A 7,265-nucleotide genomic window follows, 5' to 3' on the forward strand; every position below is an offset into this window, starting at 1 on the left:
GTGAGCAGGGGTTACTGTTCGTTGAGATGCGCGGGTTTCTCATTGTCGTGGCTTCTCTTGTTGCGGAGCACCAGTTCCAGGAGCGAGGGTCTCAGTAGTTGTGGCACGCGGGCTCAGTAGTTGTGGCTCTCGGGCTCTAGAGAACAGGCTCAGTAGTCGTGGCGCACTGGCTTAGTTGCTCCGCGGCATGTGGGGTCAGACCAGAGCTCGAACCTGTGTCCCCTGCATTGGCAGGCGGATTCTCAACCACTGCGCCACCAGGGAAGTCCCTGTGGCCGTAACTTTTGCAGTTCGAGGTGTGACAGCAAAGCTGGCACAAATGTTTTTCCTTCTCCACAGTCTCCTGGATAGATTTGTTCTTACACCGTTCGATTTTTTTCTTTCCTTTTTTTTTTTTTTTTTTTTGGTTTGTTTTTTGGCCGTGCGGCTTGTGGGATCTTAGTTCCCTGACCAGGGATGGAACGGGGCCCTCCGCAGCGAAAGCTCGGAGTTCTAACCATTGGACCACCAGGGAATTCCCTTTCTTTCCTTTTGAAGTTGAGCACTTTCACCTTTTCCCTTAAAGGAAGCACGTTACGGCTTCTCTGTGGCAGATCCGAATAGCCAGCATCACTTCTCTGGTGCTTTGGGGCGATTCTGAGTAAAATAAAAGTTACTTGAGCACAAAGCACTGTGGTAGCAAGACAGTCGACCTAACTTAGAGGGCTACTAAGTGACTATCAGGTGAAATACGCTGGACAAAGGAATGATGCGTGTCCTGGGCAGGTGAGAGGTTTCATCACTCTACTCAGAATGGCACACAATTTGGGGACTTCCCTGGTGGCGCAGCGGTTAAGAATCCGCCTGCCAATGCAGGGGACACGGGTTCGAGCCCTGGTCCGGGAAGTTCCCACATGCTGCGGAGCAACTAAGCCCGTGTGCCACAACTACTGAAGCCCGTGTGCCTAGAGCCCGCGCACTGCCACGAAGAGTAGCCCTCGCTTGCCATAACTAAAGAAAGCACGGGCACAGCAATGAAGACCCAACTCAGCCAAGATTAAATAAATTTATTTTTTTTAAAAATGGCACACAATTTGAAACTTATAAGTTGTTTATTTCTGGAGTTTTCCATTTAATATTTTTGGACAGCGGTTGCCCGTGGGTAACTGAAAGCGCTGATAAGCGGGGACTACTGTATTCATTCAACAATTATCTACTGAGCACCTTTGAACAAGGCGGAGTCCCTACATCCAGAGGCCCAGAGTCTACGGGAGCAGATAGGAAGAGGGTCCTGATCAGGACTCTGTAATGAGAAGCTGTTACAGTAGCACCAAGAAATGGCTCCTCAGTCAGTCCGTGGGAGCATCAGAAAGCATTTCCAAGAGGTGCTGATGCCGGAACGAATTCTTCAACATACGGGGATGTTTGCTAAGTGGATGAATAAATGCTTGTTGCACACTGAAAAGGAATGGGTATTTTGGTAATATTTTTGATATTGAATTTCTTTTTCTACTCCAGAATCCTGGCTATGAGTGTGTGTGCACATGTGTGAGGGGAGGTGGTGGTCGTGGGGTTTTTGCTTAAGGCACAGATCACCTAATTTCCCACTACCTTCCGTTTACAAATTTCCAAGTTAGTAAGGGAGCATCCCTCCCCTTAGTCTGTCATGCTACCTTGGCTTAGGGCCAGACAAGATACTCAGACTTGCCGGATTAGAATACTGCCCCTATTTTTGCCTACTTGGGGGCTAAGGTGTGTCCTCATATACTGTACTTAATGCAGAAAATAAAGCTGTGTTCTCCAAAGGGGGACACAAGACTGGGAGGAAACGAGAATATAATATGCCAACCTCTGAAATGTTATGCTGCCTTTAGCTCCTGTTTCTTCTCTGCTACACGGACTCCTGGGCCAGTGGGTCCATAGCGTCTGTTCCCTTGTACACATTAAGACTCCCAAACCCTATTTTCAACTGCTCATGAGACATATCTCCACCTGGATGGACTTCTTAGAGATTTTCCAAGACCCCAATCCACAGTCGCACGTGCCTGCTGTTCACTTTCTATGTGACTCTCCAAGAACCCCATGGACCCCCTCGGGACACTGTGGTCATTGTTTATGTGGCTCCCCGCCCTCCATAACCAGGAGTCCCTAGAGGGCAGAGGCCAAGCTTTCTTGTCCTTTGGCACAAGGCTTAGTACAATTATATCAACCAAAAACCATTTCTTTGAACAAATGAATACTATCAGCTGACATCTGTTGACATTTTCTTCCCTTAAAAAGTTATGAGTTGGACAATGACCTCTGAATTTCTGAACAGGAAAGGGCTTTATAAGATGCAGTGTTATGTCATTTTACATGGAGGAAGTGGACCCTATGTGTGTAAGTTTTGAACCCTGAAACCGGTTAGGAACAGAGGCTTCATTCTCTTTATCACCACTAGCTTAGTCAAATGTCAGCATAAATTCATGATGAAGGATCTAGAAACAACTTAAAGTATGAGCTTTCTGGGACAACACAAAAGGATAAAGGTAAATTTGGCCCAAATTAGACAAACTTTAAACACACACACAAACACTCCCAGCTACAGCCCCACACCTGGGAGGGGTCCCATCAACTAGAGGGATGTTTCGATCTACTTCTTAATTTCAGTGATGACTGTAAGCGTTCTGAATAACAGATTGATAGAATTTTCAGGACTCTTGGCATGAGCGAGTTAGAAAATTATTTTAGGCTAAGGAATCAAGGAGAAAAGCTATTGGGAAGTGAGACCGAGCCTGAGGAAGTGTACGGAGAGTCGCCAGAAGATGGAGCTGACGATTAAGAGAGCTCATTGAGGGCTTCCCTGGTGGTGCAGTGGTTGAGAGTCCGCCTGCTGATGCAGGGGACGCGGGTTCGTGTCCCAGCCCGGGAGGATCCCATGTGCCGTGGAGCGGCTGGGCCCGTGAGCCATGGCTGCTGAGCCTGTGCGTCTGGAGCCTGTGCTCCGCAACGGGAGAGGCCACAGCAGTGAGAGGCCCGCGTACCGGAAAAAAAAAAAAAAAAAAAAAAAAAAGAGAGTTCATTGAACCCGCTTAACCAAGGACATCTTTCAGTTGGTGGGAGTCCAGCTCATGGGAGCAGCCAAATATCCTCGAAAAAGGCCATGTTGGAGCCACAGTGCACTGTGGGAACCAGATGTGCCAGGTGTGAGGCATGAGTGTGCACCTCTGACCACCATCCCCACCTAAGGAGGAGAAAGTGCAGCATCTGGATGTTTATATTTGTATCCTCTCTTACTTCATGCTTGCAGGTCTTGGCACAGTGCCTGACAATTTCACAAATTATCTAAGTGTTTAAGGCTGTTTCCACCCATTTTTTTCAGGGCTTGGTTTTCCTTCCAGAAACAGATCTTCCTCTCTCTGCAGTTTCTCATAAACCTGCCTTTATACTGTGTAGTATTGGTACCCAAGTGTTGGTCTGTGGACCATTTCATCTGTAGCAAGTGAGAAAATTAAGTACAAGAGGATAGTTTATAATTAAGCTGACTAGATCTAATTTTAAGGATTACCCTTTATTCTGATGGGGTGACTGTGAATTATATTTTGTCACATGCCAGTGTAAGAAACACCCCATTATTTTTCTAACTTGAATAAAATCTTTCCCTGAGTGCCTGCTCACCAGAGTGGAAAGAAATGATATCTCAATCCTGTTTTGGATGGCTTCTTCCCTTCCGTAGAGTTACATAAAAATCTAAGGGCCTTACATGGTGCCTGGAAAATGGGAGTCAGGGTTTTAGTGCAGACAGAGTGAACAAGGTACCTTGTGCTCTTAAACAATGAGATCCTATGTGAAACATTTTTTATTGCATTGCTGGGCTTGTGGGAAAGGAAATCTCAAAGAGGTCACAAAACAAAAGAAAACATCCCTCTTAGGCATGGTGAGTGGACAGGAAAGGTGGAGTTGTCCTAAAGGCAAATGCCAGTATTAGCATCTTATTTGGTAAGTTAAACATAAAGCCAGGGTCAAGGTAAGATAACCTGAGATTCTGGTAAGTTAGGGACCTGGTTCCAAGTTGGTATCTTTATCCTGGACCTGTCCTGACAGACACAAATGCAAATCGTTTCTGGAGGAAGGTATCCTCAGTTTCAGCCCCCAGATTTTCCATAGATTCATCCAAACATGAGCTCACAACAAGAGATCACAAAATTCAGAGAAACAGACCACCATGAGCAATAGTCAACATAAACAACAACATATTTATATGTCCAAGGACTTCTGATATTAGGCACAAAATGTAAACTAACCATGTGCGTGTAAATGTTTAATGAAATAAAAGATGGCATTACAAAAATTAACAAGCAGCAAGACACTAGAATGGACAGTTAGTTTTGAAGGAGAACCATCCAGAACTTATAGAAATAAAAATACAATGATTAAAACAAAAACTAATTGGAGGGGGTTAACAGCAAATCAAACACAACTGAAAAGAGATGAATGAACCAGAAAGTTGCTTCCCTAAGTATGGTCCTTGGATTAGCAGCATCATCAGCCTGGGAGCTTGCTAGAAATGCAGCTCTCAGGCCCCATCCAGAGCTACTGCATCAGATTTGCAGTTTAACAAGATTCCTTGGTAATTAATAGGCATTTTCAAGTTTAAGAAGTACTAAACTAGAAGATAGAGCTGAAGAAATTATATAGAATGAAGAACAGAGATAAGGAGAAGGGAAATATGAAAGAGAAAGTAAGAGATATGGCAGTTATAAAGATAAGGTCTAAAAAAATTTTATCCTGGTCAATGGAGACATTAAAAAGAATGGAGTAGGGCTTCCCTGGTGGCGCAGTGGTTGAGAGTCTGCCTACTGAGGCAGGGGACACGGGTTCGTGCCCCGGTCCGGGAAGATCCCACATGCCACGGAGCGGCTGGGCCCGTGAGCCATGGCTGCTGAGCCTGCGCGTCTGGAGCCTGTGCTCCGCAACGGGAGAGGCCACAGCAGTGAGAGGCCTGCGTACCACAAAAAAAAAAAAAAAAAAAAAAAAATGGAGTATAGATAAATATTTAAGAGAATTTTCCAGAACTGATGAAAGGCATGAATCCACAATCTACAGATGTAAGGATTTACACCAAACAAGAGAAATTTACTCATGGTCAGGAGTAAAACTGCGAACACCAGTACAAGCAGAAAGCAGTCTGAGAAAAAAGATCACATCACTCAGTCTGACAGCCGACTTCTCAACAACACTTATAGCTAGAAGACAAAACGATAGTATTTCCAAAACGCTGAGAGAGAATGGCTGTAAACCTAGAATTGTATACCCAGCAAAAAACTCTTTCAAGAATTTTGATGCAGTAGAGCTTTTCAGATAAAAACTGACAGAGTTTACCACTCACATGACTTTTTAAAAAGAAAATCTGAAATGTAAGAATCTAAGTAAACATTGTCTGTGTAAAATAGCAATTAACAATAATGTCTAGTTTGTACCTTCCTTCAAAGAAAATCCTAGGCCCAGATGCCTTCACTGACGAAGTCTACCAAACATATGAAAAAGAAATATTACCAATTCTACACAAACTCTTCCAGAAAATTGAAGAGCAGGGATCACTTCTCAGCTTACCCTGATACCAAAACCAGGCAGAGAATTTAACAAGAAAAGAAAACTACATACCAGTACTGACCAAGTCAAGTTAACCCCAGGTTGGCTTAATGTTAGAAAATCAAAGAATAGAGTCATATTTGCAGACTAAAAAAGAAAAAAAACATATAATCATCTCAATAGTTGTTGAAAATCATTGATAAAATCAACATCAATTTCTGATTTAAAAAAGCTCAGTAAACTAGGACTAGAAGGGAAATTTCTCAACCTGGTAAAGGGTCTCTATGAAAAACATATATATATATATATATATATATATATATATATATATATATATATATATATTCTTTTTCAGTTTCTTTTCCATTCTAGGTTATCACAAGATACTGAATATAGTTCCTTGTGCTATATGGTAGGTCCTTGTTGTTTATCTCTTTTCTATGTAGTAGTGCGTATCTGTTAATCCCAAACTCCTAATTTATCCCTTCCCCACTCTTCCCCCTTTGTAACCAAAAGATTGTAGAAAATCTCTCTTCAATAGGCCTCAGTGGATTAGGATCATAACACCTAATTCGTTGTCTAGGGGTCGATTAGGGAAGGACTACCTTAAAACATTCATTCTGCCATCGACACTCTCTTTGGTGTTAAAATATTTCTTTAAAAGAAACTAATGGGAGGATAAAGCGTAGTTTATTATTATAGCTAATATCCCAATTTGGCAAAACAGAACTTTAGCAATGCTGATGTTCCCCTAATTTTTACCTCTCAGCAAGTTCCCAGGCTGGAAACCCTTGCTCTTGGGATGGGTGAGCAGCGGCTTATCGCAATTCTTTTGTTCAAGGGCCTCTCATAGGTACACAAGATCACAGAGCTGAAGATGTGGGCGTACAAATATAAAACCAAGGTGTATCAAGATGGGGGACTGCAGAGTGGTAGCTAGCGAGGGAGTAGACGTCTTCCCCTGCCCAGGAGGTTGGCGCTGGGCCAGCACTGTGGCAGCACTGGGAGTTAGGACAGTGTGCCAGGGTCTATGAAGGATGCTTGAATATCTAATAAATCCGTGGAAACTTGGAATCCAGTGGATGCCAATCCTAGGCTGCCTTGGAGAGAGCCCTGCTTCACAAAAGACATAGATCTCTTTAGCAGGCACGTGGTCTGAAATCAGGCAAGGGGTGGGACTGGGATGACCCAGCTGAGCACTCCTGGTCCCCCAAAAGCTCTGGCTGCTGTTGTAGGTGACAGGCTGAGAGGACAGGACGTTTCTTTCCCTTCTGAGAAGCCCCTGTTCTCACCAGCCTCCAGCTGAGAGATTTCTCATGGGGGAAGCCTGCTTTGGAGGAACTTCTGGGGTCTCTGAGACCACCTGAAACATGCTAATTCCTACTTCCCCCAACTTCTGGGCACACACTGTGCCCAGATCCTGGGCAGAGTCCCTAGAGCTCAGACTCGGGTCTCCCTTTCCACTCAGAGAAGGTAAAAAGTGCTCACTACTTCACCCCCCGGGGAACTGGCTGCTACCTTCTGGTGAGTTTCCCTCGCATCTTCAGCCTGGCTCCACCTTGCCCAGCCCCCTAGGCCCTCACTTCATAGGCATTACGGGTGGTTTCTCCGCCCACACCCACTGGGACGGGTGCAGAGGCTAGTGAGGACTTTGAGAAATGCTGACTGACAGGCCCTGGTGGGGGTGAAACTGGTACTGCCATTTCTCAAAGCTG

Source organism: Mesoplodon bidens (genome assembly GCF_964165515.1).
Source record: "Mesoplodon bidens genome assembly, chromosome: 19".
Taxonomy (NCBI): domain Eukaryota; kingdom Metazoa; phylum Chordata; class Mammalia; order Artiodactyla; family Ziphiidae; genus Mesoplodon; species Mesoplodon bidens.